Source organism: Gossypium arboreum, chromosome 12 (assembly GCF_025698485.1).
Source record: "Gossypium arboreum isolate Shixiya-1 chromosome 12, ASM2569848v2, whole genome shotgun sequence".
Taxonomy (NCBI): Eukaryota; Viridiplantae; Streptophyta; class Magnoliopsida; order Malvales; family Malvaceae; genus Gossypium; species Gossypium arboreum.
The window spans coordinates 24,079,123-24,092,887 of NC_069081.1; the positions used below are offsets into that span (position 1 = coordinate 24,079,123).

A 13,765-nucleotide genomic window follows, 5' to 3' on the forward strand; every position below is an offset into this window, starting at 1 on the left:
ATTTTTTCTTATTTTCCTTCTTTATAATGTTTCTCTTCATAGAATGTAATCTTCTTTATTCTTTCTCTTTCGAATTGAACCTGTTTCCTTGGTGTTGTAGGTCATTCAAGGGCAGGCATAGAAAACCCATTGGAGTGGCTCTTTTCTAGCAGTTTGGCATCAAATTATCAGGACCTTCATTTGCTGCTCTTTTCATACACTAAAGCAATATATAGAAAGCCTAGATAGCCAAAAGGTTAGTTATGATATTAAACTTATTTTTTATTATTTAAAAAATTAATAACAGAAGTAACTGCTAGATACCCCTATCTCATAGTTGATAAATCCATAGGACACAACCAAACTAAACTTTCTGGCAAACTTATCTCAAAAAACTCCTCACTGCTTAAATCAAACCCCAAAATTGCATTACTGAATCCACCAATTTTCCCTCTTGATACCCTAACCAATGGAGTGCCCCATTAACAAAAGTGGATGAAATCCCTGCGTCAACAGCGTACTTAGGTGAAGTGGGAGTAACCTTTTTCCAACAATTTTCATTAAGTGAAAACAAATAAGGTTCAATCAAAGTCTCACCTTTTTCAACCCCAACTATAAGTAGCTTATAATCATTGGTTTTCGAATCAAACCCAAACCCAAAATTTAAACGTACATCATCAGTATAGCAGCAAATATTTGGTTGAGGCAATGTAATGTATTTTTGAATGGAAGGGTTCCAAAAAATGAAATTCAAAACATCTTGTGGTAGAAAAGTAAGACAAACTAACCCATTGCAAGAACCAACCACTGCAGAATAAGACAAACACCCAAAAACAGGGAATTGAAGCTGCTTGAACTCATCAAAGTCATCATTATTATAATGTAAAATGGAGTTCTCTTTGCCCTTTTTAAAGCACCTAAGGAGGATGAAAGGAATGTTGTTGGGTTCTGAAAGTGAAGCTTGTAAATGGGTTGAAATGAAAGATGGGTTGCAAATGAGACTGTTCCAGGTCGTACAAACTGACCTGCATTTCACCAATGACTTTATTGGGAGTCTTTTAAGGATTTCAAGGATCACTTCTACAGGCAAATAATCAGACATCTTTTTCTCTTTTGCTCAGTTTTTGAAGAAATGAAATCGAAATGTATTGAAGGGAAAGGGGAAGAAGACAAAGAAGAAGACTAGACTAATAATTGCTTTATTAATAATAACCATAATATTTTAAGAATTTTTTTTATTTTTTTCTGTAACCTAAAAACTTTCACTTTACTTTATGAGACAAGATAAGGGTGGATTAGTTTGAAACAAAATTAAAGTAAAAAATATTGTTACAAAACTAAATTAAATATTAATTGATATTTTGAGAGAAATATTCTCACAATAAAATAGTTTAATTTATTGATGTTGAAGCATTTTTATTATAAATGTATATTATTGTTTTTAAAGTTATTTTTAAGAAAATTTAATTGATATTTTTTAGAAAAATAAAATAATTTTAATTAGTACATGATAATGATGCCATTACTATATACAAAATCATTTTGAATTTGGTCAAAATTTTACTATTAATCATTATATTTTGTATAAATTATTTAATTTAACATTTATATTTTAATGATTATTTTATTTTTTTTTGTATTTTTGAGTTGTTTAATTTTAATTTTGGGTTTTTATATTTTGAAATTTTAGTCCGAACAGATAATAATAATTAAACTTATTTGGTTAAGTTATGCTATTATTTTTATATTATGAGTAAAGATGTAAATTTAGTTTATAGTCTTCAATTAGACAATTCTTAGTTGCAAAGTTTTTATATTTTAAAATTTTAGTCTCAATGCAAACCATAATTGCTAAATCTATTAACTATTTGTTTTAGGAATAATGTGTGAAAATAGCAAGTTGGTTTAACATTATAAATGTAATAATATGTTTGACGATCGAATTTTGAAAATAATGAAATTTAACTCAATTAAGTCAATAGCTATCATATTATTAGGATTAAAATTTATATAATAAAAATAATAAAAATTTATATAATCTCTACGTTTATTTATAACATTTCTTTAATTCTTAAAACGTAAAAAGAATATGTTTAAATGCACTTAAACTTGTATTCTCGAAATTGCTACAACAACAATAATACCTATTAAATAAAAGTTGAATTAGATTTCTTTAAAAATTTGAAAATTTAATATTAAAAATAAATTAATATTGTGATATCAATGCCTAAAATAATCAATTCATGTGATTTTGATATTAATAAAAATGGACTATCTCACCACACGGATCCAACAACAAGGCTCGAAGTTGGACAACAAAATTTATTCATGTGATTTTTTTAAATTTATTTAAATTTTATTTAATTAAAATAATTTTTAGCTTGGGAAATAATATTTATCTTAATGTTAAATATATATCATATAATAACTTACAAAACTTACATAATACATAAATATATATCATATAATAACTTACATAACTTATATACCTTACAAAATACATAAATATATATCATATCATAACTTACACAACTTACATAATACATAAATATATATCATATCATAACTTACATACCTTACATAAATGTATATCATAACATAACTTAGATAACTTACAAAGCTTACTTAACTTACGTAATACATAAATATACACTTCAAAATGCCCCCACTGAATTAGTTTACACCTATTAGATAATTTATACTTGATATATATTATCTATTTTAGTAAACTAATTTATTGTCAACTTTAGATTTCAAGAACTACTGAAATGGATAGGAGTTGGATGAAATCGTCAAGGGTAAGCAATGCCTATCGAAATGGAGTACAAACTTTTCTAAATTTTGCATTTCAAAATGCAAGCCAAGAGAATATGATTCTTTGCCCGTGTAAGAAGTGTGGCAACATCAATTGGCATTTTTGTGAAGTTGTCTACGAGCATCTAATTGTTGATGGCTTTATTCTGGGGTATAAAAAATGGATTTTCCATGGAGAGTGTACATCTAGTGGAACTTTTTCAACGATTAATCCAACTTATCCTGATACTGATTACCACCAGTATGTTAGACAAGATGACATGGAAGGTATGTTGCGGGATGCATTTAATATGCACAGTCATGGTGAGCAATCGTTTCTACCTAACTTTATTGCATCCGACGATTATAATATTGGTGGAAATGTTTTTTGCGAAACGGGAACAAGTGCACCTGATGAGGAGCCAAATGAAGAGGCGGCGAAGTTCTACAATTTACTTAACGAAATGAACGAAAAACTTTACGAGGGATCAAAATATTCGAAATTGTCCTTCTGTATTCGTCTATTTCACTTAAAATGTTTGGGAAGGTGGACCGGAAACTCTTTTACAATGCTGCTAGAGTTTCTGAGAGAGATGTTTCTGTTTGCAAAAATCCCCCAATCTTGTCAAGATATGAAGAGGCTAATAAAAGATTTGGGCCTTGGGTACGATAAAATTCATAGTTGCCCAAATGACTGCATGTTGTACTAGGGTGATCAGAAGAACCAACAGTCTTGTCATGTTTGCGGTAAGTCTCGTTGGATGAATGGGAATACAAAAGATGTGAATGGGGATGAAGGTGGGGCACATTTAAGAAAGAAGCCAGTGAAGGTTATGCGATATTTTCCCCTAATACCAAGACTTCAAAGGCTTTTCATGTCGTCTAAGACGGCCGATTCTATGAGGTGGCATAATGATCAACGAACCGATGATGGATTATTAAGGCATCCTGCTGATTCTTTAGCTTGGAAATTGTTTGACAGTAAATTTCCAAGCTTTGCGAGCGATCCTCGAAATGTGAAGCTTGGGCTTGCAACTGATGGCTTTAATCCTTTTAAAATCATGAGTACTTCGTACAGTACTTGGCCTGTAGTGCTTGTTCCTTACAATTTGCCTCCATGGATGAAGATATTTATAATAACATTTGTTATATGATCTCTTACTCCAAATTCCCTTCCAAAATTATAAAATAATAATATAAAAAGTGCACATAAATTCAAAATTCTAGATAATTATCAACAGTACTTGAAAATATTTTCCCATTCAACAATACTTAATTACATTGAATATACAAAATAATTTACAAAAGAAACATACTTTCAATATTATAAGAATTCTTGACACAATCAAATCCTATATGAATAGCTGCAAATGATGCGTTTGAAATCGAGGTGCGATATTTGTGCCAAGCCAACCAAAGGATACGTTTTCAAATGCAATGCCTGTAGTTTCCAAATGCACCCATGCTGTGCCATGTTATCAACTAAAATTAACATCTCGGTTCATCCGCACATGTTACGGCTCCTCCCCTCGCCGTCAACCGTTGACCCTTCTAGTTTCTCATGCGCGAGTGTAACCGCAAAAGGTCGGGAGGGTTTACCATTGCACCACATGCGATTACCATCTCTATGCAGTTTGTGCCAAGAACATGGTGAATGGGCTTCAAGCCAATGGTATCAAGGGCATGGACAAGCCGAGCATGTTAGGGACTGCCGCGAGGCTCGCATCTCAAGTGGTGATTGAGTTCATCGGAGGGCTGATCAAAGGGTTCGGGGAAGGTGTTGGGCAAGTGTTGGTTCAAACCACGGTCCGAGAAAGGTGCTACAGTAATAGACTATATAGTATTTATTAATTGATATTTCTTTGACATGTTGGATTTTTATTTTTATTTTTTGTTTAACAGTTGATGGGAGCTTAGGGTTTATAGTTTGAAGATGGGGAAGTGTTGCAGCTATTCATATAGGATTTGATTGTGTCAAGAATTCTTATAATATTGAAAGTATGTTTCTTTTGTAAATTATTTTGTATATTCAATGTAATTAAGTATTGTTGAATGGGAAAATATTTTCAAGTATTATTGATAATTATCTAGAATTTTGAATTTATGTGCAATTTTTTATATTATTATTTTATAATTTTGGAAGGAATTTGGAGTAAGAGATCATATAACAAATGTTATTATAATTAAAACCAATCATATAACAAACTTAGATGAAGATATCCTAGTACTAGTACACAACATCAATGGGTTCGACATGATGTGGATGAAGATATTTACGAATAATGATGTAGTAAGATTTTACGATTTTTAATTATATGTACTATTATAATTTTAATCTTGGTCATGTTATATAATTTAACTATTTTATATCTACTATTATTGTTGTAATTTGTTACTAAAACTTTAATTATTTTATGTGTATTGTAGGAAAATTGCGTAGAAGAAGATTACGAGATTTAAGTATTGTCCAGAATACTCCAAATTCAGAAGAAGCAAATAGTGAACAGCAGACAGTTGTTGGATCTTCGAATGTGCCGGAGACATTTGACGAGCCTGAAGAATTTCAAAGTAATGTTAAGTTAATTTTCCATGTGTTGACTTTTATTATTAATTTTTTGTCAATTTTAATATAATAATAGTATATCATTTTTCAGCTGAAAGTGGTGAGACGCGCAAAGTTCGAGGACGTACGCTGCTTAGAGATTTATACGACTTAGATCCTGTCGAGCGTGTCAAAGTAAGTAGAAATACTCATGGTCAGCCTGTTGGATCTGAAGCTCGACTTTTAGTAGTCTATTTGGGCATTTTAGCACGAAATGCCAATATGTTGCCCATCAACTACTAATCATGGCATCACATGCCTGGTAGCAACAAAAATCAGGCTCTCGCTAATATTAAGGTAACAAACTGTAAATGTAATTTATAATACTTTGGTTTAAGTTTCATTTATATTTACATTCTAAACTTGTGTTTTTTTAGGAGAGATTTGCTTTAGAGGTCTCCGATGATTATATCAAGAAGGCATTGGGTAAAAAATGGAGAGACAATAAAAGCACTTTAAAAAAACATTATTTTAAGAAAGACATAAGCCTCGAGGAAAAATTGAGAAATGTCCCACGGAATCTTTGAGGTACCAATGGGAAGATGCGGTTAGATTCTGGAATTCAAAGAAAGGAGAGGTATTATGTATTTCCAAACTCTTATATATAGTGTTTACTATATACGTAATAATAATTTCATTATGTAGGACCGTGAGCGAGTTGGAACAAGCAGCAGACAAAAACAAAAATTCAAGCACACGGCAGGGTCGAGAAGTTTTACTTCTGTAGATGAGGCCGAGGTATTATGAATTTATTAATTCTTTCAAATATTAATTACTTTCTACTATTAAATAATATTTTTACTACTATATTGTAGGAAGTCAAATCTGGACAAAAAGTTAGACGCCTTGACTTTTTGAGATTACGATAGGAAGAAAGATGGATCTCCTATGACATCTGAAGCTGGAGAAATTATGGTATATTTACTTAATAATATTTGATTTATTCTAAATATTTATAATGTTTAATTATAATTGTTTAATTCAATTCATCATTACTAGTTTTAAATAATGTTAAGTTATGTTGCATTCCTTTTTATTATATATTTCGTTTTTAACTGTTTAATTGATTTTTTAGGAGAAACTAAAGGAGAAGAAGGCGAAATATGAAGCGATTGCTTCGATTGATAGTTCTGTTAATCTTGAGAACATTGATAATAGAATTATCACTGAAGTTTTGGGTCTTGAAAAGTACGGTCGGGTTCGATTTCAAGGATCTGGTGTTACCCCGACCCAATATTTTGGATCCGGCTCCCAGCAATACATGCCTTCCGGAAGTCAAGCTCAAGCTAAAGTTCAGAGGTTAAAGAGACCAGATGGTTCAGATGCAAGCGAACACGGTTGAGCAAATTGCCGAGGTTCAACGAAAATATGAAGAACTCCAGCAACAACTTAGAGCGAAGGCAGCAGAGAGGGAGGTAGCAGCGGCAGCGAGGGAGGCAGCGGCAGCAGCGAGAGAGGCAGAGGCACGAGCGAGGGAGGTAGAGGCAGCAGCAATGGCAGCAGAGCAGAGCAAAAAGTACGATGACCTCAAAGAATGACTTGAAGAGATGATGCAAATGTTCCAACAATCATAAAAGCCGCCATCTTAGACATTAGTTTTCTCATTGTAAGAATGTTTTTAACTTTGTCACGTTTAACATTATTGTAAGAATATTTTAAATTATACTTTATTTATTAATTATATCATATATCTTTCGTTAAATCTGAAGTATTATTTAGAATTAATGTTTTTGGTTGTGTTTTTTATGCTAAATTTGCTGTTTTTGGCTGCATTCTATACTATATTTGTTGTATTTGGTTGGATTTTAATGCAGGAAGGGCTAGATATTGGTGAAAAAAATATATTGCAAATCTGCCAAAATTAGCGGCGTTTGTGGAAAAAGCGCCGCTAAAAGTAATAACTTTTAGCGTTTGCAAAAAAGCCGCTAAAAGCCAAGACTTTAGCGGTGCTTTTACCACAAACGCCGCTAAATAGCCATTACTTTTAGCAGCGCTTTTCCCACAAACGCCGCTAAAAGCCATGACTTTTAGCAGTGCTTTTTTAAATAAATGCCACTAAGTTTTTGCGGTGTTGCCTTTAGCGGCGTTTTTAGCAGCATTTTGAAAAGCGTCGCAAAAAGTTTTAGCGGCGCTTAAAAGCTCCACTAAAGGCTAAAAAAAGCACCGCTAAAAGTCTATTTTCTTGTAGTGTATTTTTTTAGATGGTTATTTGGGATATAACCAAATAGTTGTAGCTCCAAAAGACCAACATAAAACAACCTTTACTTGTCTGTACGGTACGTTTGCTTTTAGGCGAATGCCTTTTGGTTTATGAAATGTACCTACAACCTTTCAATAATGCATGATGGCAATATTCATTGATATGGTTGAAATTTTTTTTGAGGTATTCATGGATGATTTTTCTATTTTTGGTGACACTTATGATATCTGTTTGAGTAATTTGGCTAAGGTACTGAAGAGATGCAAGGAGACGAATCTTGTCCTTAATTGGGAGAAATGCCATTTTATAGTTAAGGAAGGGATTGTCTTAGGGCATAGAATTTCAAAGAAAAGAATTAAAGTCGAAATGGAAAAGGTGGACATAATTGAAAGATTACCGGCACCAATGAATGTGAAAGGAGTTCGAAGTTTCTTAGGCCATGCTGATTTTTATCGAAGGTTTACCAAAGATTTTTCGAAAATTTCTAAACCATTGTGCTTATTGTTAGAGAAAGATACAGTGTTTGATTTTAACAAAGCATGTTTAGAAGCTTTTGAAGAGCTGAAAAAATAGTTAATCTCAGCTCCAATAATCATTACACCCAATTGGAGCACCCCTTTTGAGTTGATGTGCAATGCAAGTGATTATGCTGTTGGAGCTGTGATGGGTCAAAGAAAAAATAAAGTGTTCCACCCTATTCACTATGCAAGTAGAACCTTGACTGGAGCCCAAATCAATTATACGGTAACTGAAAAGGAACTATTTGCTATAGTCTTTGCTTTTGACAAATTTTGCTCATATCTTATAAGTACCAAAGTTTTAGTATTTACTGACCATGCAGCCATTAAATACTTGCTCACGAAGAAAGATGCAAAACCAAGGCTAATTTGTTGGATACTTTTACTCCAAGAATTTAACCTTGAGATCCAAGACAGAAAAGGAGTTGAAAATCAAGTAGTTGATCATCTGTCGAGGTTGGAGTAAGATGAGGTAACTCAATCACATGTGCCTATCAACGAGAATTTCCCAAATGAACACTTATTTGAGGTGAGTCGAATTCATGAAACACCTTGGTTTGCTAATTTTGCCAATTATCTTGCATGTGGAATAATTCCTCAAGAAATGACATACTAACAAAGGAAGAAATTCCTTCATGATAATCAGTATTATTTATGGGAAGACCCGTTCTTGTTTAAACAGTGTGCAGATAATATAATCCGAAAGTGTGTACTAAAAGTAAGATTGCTGCGATCTTATATCATTGCCATTGATCTCCAAGTGGGGAACACTTTGGTGGTGCACGTACTGCAGCTAAGGTTTTGTAAGCAGGTTTTTTTTGGCCTACACTATTTAAAGATGCTTATGCTTATGTGAAGAATTGTGATAGATGCCAAAGGAGTGGAAACATATCAAGGAGGAATGAAATGCCCTTAACAAATATTTTGGAGATTGAATTATTTGACATATGGGGCATTGACTTTTTAGGCCCATTTCCTTCTTCGTATGGGAACAAATACATCTTAGTTGCTGTGGACAATGTATCAAGTGGGTTGAAGTTGAAGGGTACCGTACAAATGATGGTAAGGTAGTCATGCGATTCCTACATAAGCATGTGTTTATACGATTTGGGACACCAAGAGCTATTATTAGTGATGAAGGTTCTCATTTTATGAACAAGTTGTAACACTCCTAACCCGTATCCATCACCGGACTAGGGTTAAGAGGCATTATCGGACATATCGAAACAATACAAAATCATAAATCATACATCATCATATCATAGCAATGCATACACAAATAGTCCCTTTAGAAGGTTTATGAAACCTTAAACATACTTTGCAGAAGGTTCGGACCAAACCGAACACATACAAAATTTTTCAAAACTTAAATAAATTTTATAAGTTACAGAGGTCACACGACCGTGTGAACAGGCCATGTGCCTCACATGACATTAGACACGTCTGTGTGTCTAGACCGTGTCAAATCAGGGCATACATACTGACTTAATCACACGGCCACAAGACATGTCTGTGTGCCTTAGCCGTGGTCGAAATTGACTTGGGTAACACGGCCAGCCACACCCCCGTGTGCCTTTGCCGTGCTCAAGACTGACTTAAAAACATAGGGTACCCAGGGGACACACGGCTGTGCAACATGACCGTGTGTCGCACATAGCTGAGACACACGCTTGTGTCTCTGCCCGTGTGGACAAAAATAAGCCATTTGAAAAGCCAATTTGCCACCCAATTTGGGTCAAACCTACAATCATCAGACCAAGCACATTTGCACTATAATTTCAGCCAATTTCAATACCGAAACTTACATCATTCATGCCATATTATCATCAACCAAATTCACTCTTATAATTTACACTCAATCATGTCAAATCATAAGCCAAATTCATATTAAATCATATGTTTCAGAACTCCAATTCACCTTATCTATTCACATGCCAAAACCTTACCAAATTGGCCATTTCACTAGACCACTGAAACACATCAAAACATACCATTTTTGAACACAAGAATATACTAAATTCATTCATAACCTCATCCATAAACAAGCGATATCACCTGGCTAGATATACACATCACAAAACATAACCAAAATCCTCTAGCCTATACATGCCATACTACAATATAAACATTTTCAAAAGGTACCAAAATAGAGTTCTGATAAACCGTAATTTATACATATTTCTATCCCATACTTAGCACATTTTATGGATGATTTTTCCTTAAAATTGGTGAATTCGATGCTTCTAATGCCTTAATTTCATATTTTATACTTAGGTGAGCATAGGAGAGTGAAAGGAACGAGAAACGGGCCAAAAATGGAGAAAATGGGCCAACGTACAAAATCAGCACAGCCTGGACCTCTTCACATGGGCAGACCACACGGCCGTGTCAATTTGACAAAATCGAAGCACGACTCACACGGGTGGACCACACGCCCGTGCCTATTTAACAGGCTTGACCACGGCCTGAAGTAACCACACACAGGCGTGTCTCTGCCGAGCCCAAGTTTAGTCCAATTCAAAAAAGGCCAATTTTGAGGGCTCTTAGGCATTCCAAAGCCTATAAATACACCCTAGAAGAGGAGAAGAAGGGGGGACATAGGGAAGGAAGTAGGGAACTGCTCAAGGAAAATCGATTGATCCATCTCAGAAGCCGGATTCATCATCAAGACTGAAGATCTCCCCTCAGTTTCCCTTCAAGAGTTTTGGGTTTTTATTTATGTTTTGTATTCATTATTCTTTTGAGATGTTTACCTTTTTAGTTATGAACTAAAACCCTTAAATACCTAAGGGGAATGAAACCTAAGACAGATCTTGTTATTATTATCTGAATTGTATGATAAATATTTAACTTGTTCTTAATTATGTGTTCTTAATTCTTGATTTGATATTCTAGGATATTGATTCAAGTTATGCTTTTATTCAGAGGAGGAATAGACCCTGTCTAAGAGTACATTTGTCATAATTAAGCGGAGTTGATTGCGCGCCTAGAGATAGGGTGACAAGATTTTGCCGGATTAGGGTGAAAGGAGATCTATAGATCGAGTTAATGCAACCTTATGGAGTTAATTAGAAAGAGATTTCAGTTATTTAACCTAGGGTTAGACGTTGTTAGTCTCGAGAGGGATAATAATATAACTTGGGGATTTCTACAGATCAAGTCAAATAAATAAATCATCCGATTCAGAGTCAAATAACAAGTGAAGTCTAGGTGGATTTTTCCTTAGGTATTGTCTTAATTCAATCGTTTTTCCAAAAGTAATTCCCCAATTCTATTTTCTGTGAATTCTTACTTTAGTTAATTAGTTAGTTAAAACAAACCCCATATTCTTAGGCTAGATAATAAAAAAACAATCATTACTAGTACTTTTAGTTCCTTTGGGTTCGACAATTCGGTCTTGCTAAAGCCATGCTACTGTTCGATAGGTACACTTGCCTTCATCGTGATAATAGTTAGTTTCAAGAACGATTCATTATAAATATTTAAAACCTGTCATGAATATCACATATCAAGTTTTTGGCGTCATTGCCGGGGAATTAAGATATTAGGAACATTCGATTTTTATTACTTTAGCCATTTACTTTTATTGCAATTTAAATTTTATTCTAATTTTTATTACTAATTCTTCTTTTTCCCTTTTTCTGACAGGTTTTTATAGTTTATAACTAGAAGAAACCTATCAAGACCATTACTTTTTGACAGTGAGATCGATCACACAGTTCGTAGAAACCAAAGAGAAATAAGGTGAAGCTTAAGATACACAGAGAACGAGCAAGAGGACAATATTCAAACCACAACCGAGGAGATGGCTGAAAACCAAGAAAATCCGCTACCTCCTGCAATTGTTGTTAATCAAAATCCTGCTTGGTACACTATGTATGATTATGCTAAATCTAATTTAACAGGAACTGAGTCAAGTATAGTTAGACCGGCTATTGCTACAAATAATTTTGAACTGAAACCTAACACAATTCAAATGATACAACAGTTTGTTCAGTTTGATGGTTTGCAGGACGAGGATCCAATGCTCATTTGGCAAATTTCCTAGAATTTTGCGATACCTTTAAAATTAATGGCATTTCTGATTTCACCATTCCTATTCACTTTTGGTTGTTTCCCTTTTTGTTAAGAAATAAAGCTAAACAATGGCTGAACTCGTTACCACGAGGGTCAATCACTACTTGGGAACAAATGACCGAAAATTTTTTATTAAAATATTTTCCACCGGCTAAAATAGCCAAATTACGTAATGATATCTCTTCTTTTGTGCAGATGGATTTAGAAACATTCTACGATGCATGGGGGAGATACAAGGACCTTTTGAGAAGGTGCCCTCACCATGGGTTACCGCTTTGGCTACATGTTCAAATGTTCCATAATGGCCTGAATCCTTCGACTCGGCAGATGATTGATGCAGCCGCTGGAGGAACTATCAATAATAAGATACCTGAGGTGGCTTACGAATTTATTGAGGAGATGTCACTGAATAAATATTAGTGGCAAGTTATGAGAACAAAGCCGACGAAAGCAGCCGGTGTTTTCAACCTGGACGTGGTTACTATGCTATCTAACCAAGTAGAACTCTTAAATAAAAAGATTGATGGTTTGTGTGGTTCTACTCTGGTACATCCAGTGATGAGGTGCGTTTCGAATGGAGGAGGAGCATGCACAGAATATCAACCCTTCAACCCTAGCATCGAGGAGGAACAAGTCCAATATATGGGTAACAATAACTCTAGATCCCAAAATAACCCATATAGCAATACTTACAATGCAGGTTGGAGGAACCACCCAAATTTTTCATGGGGAGGCCAAGGAAATCAGAGACGGCCTCCAGGCTTCCAACAACCACCCTACTAATAGGAAAAGAAGCCGAACCTTGAAGTGATGCTAACCAAATTCATCTCGGTGTTAGAAACTTGTTTTCAGAATACTGAGATAGAACTCAAAAATCAATAAGGATCAATCCAAGGGCTCGAAACTCAGATTGGACAGCTCGCTAAGTTAATTTCTGAACGACCACAAGGTAGCTTGCCAAGCAACACTGAATCTAACCCAAGGGAGCAACTCAACACGATTACTAGTCAAGATAAGGAAGGGTTAGTCACACCTGAACCAGAACCAAGGCAAGAAACTGAGATAAGCAAAGGTAAAGGTGAGGTAGACCACAATAAGCAGAAACCGGTATGTACAAAATACAAACCTCATGTGCCATACCCCAATGCGACAAGGAAAGCCCGCTCAGACGAACAATTTGATAAATTCCTTAACTCTTAAAAAAATTACATATTAACTTACTGTTTATTGAAGCCCTATCGCAAATGCCAAACGCAATGAAATTTTTAAAGGAGCTTTTAGTAAATAAGCGGAAGTTGGACGAGGCTTTGTATGTTAAACTAAACGCAGTTTGCTCAGCTATTCTACAGAATAAACTACCCAGCAACTTGAAAGATCCAATGAGTTTTACAATTCCTTGCTTAATTGGTAGTTTAGATGTTAATAATGCATTAGCTGATTTAGGGGCTAGTATTAACGTCATGCCTTATAATATGTTTAAACAACTAGGTCTTGGGAAACCCAAATAGACTAGGATGAGCATTCAATTACCAGATAAAAGTATAAGATTTCCTAGGGGTGCTAGTTAAAACAAACTATAAGATAAAACAGACTAGG

General features: G+C 34.3%; 1 long non-coding RNA gene and 1 other non-coding gene across 2 annotated transcripts; both read right to left on the reverse strand.

Moving 5' to 3' along the window:
• Positions 1-240: 240 nt before the first annotated feature.
• On the reverse strand, positions 241-758 carry LOC108463454 (uncharacterized). The gene is made up of 2 exons (XR_008276224.1): positions 577-758; positions 241-483 (listed from the first exon to the last, which is right to left on the reverse strand). It is a non-coding gene; the product is annotated as an uncharacterized LOC108463454 (long non-coding RNA).
• An 11,573-nt stretch (positions 759-12,331) lies between these two features.
• LOC128286196 (small nucleolar RNA R71) lies at positions 12,332-12,438 on the reverse strand. Its single transcript, XR_008276741.1, has one exon. It is a non-coding gene; the product is annotated as a small nucleolar RNA R71 (small nucleolar RNA).
• Between the last annotated feature and the right edge of the window lie 1,327 nt (positions 12,439-13,765).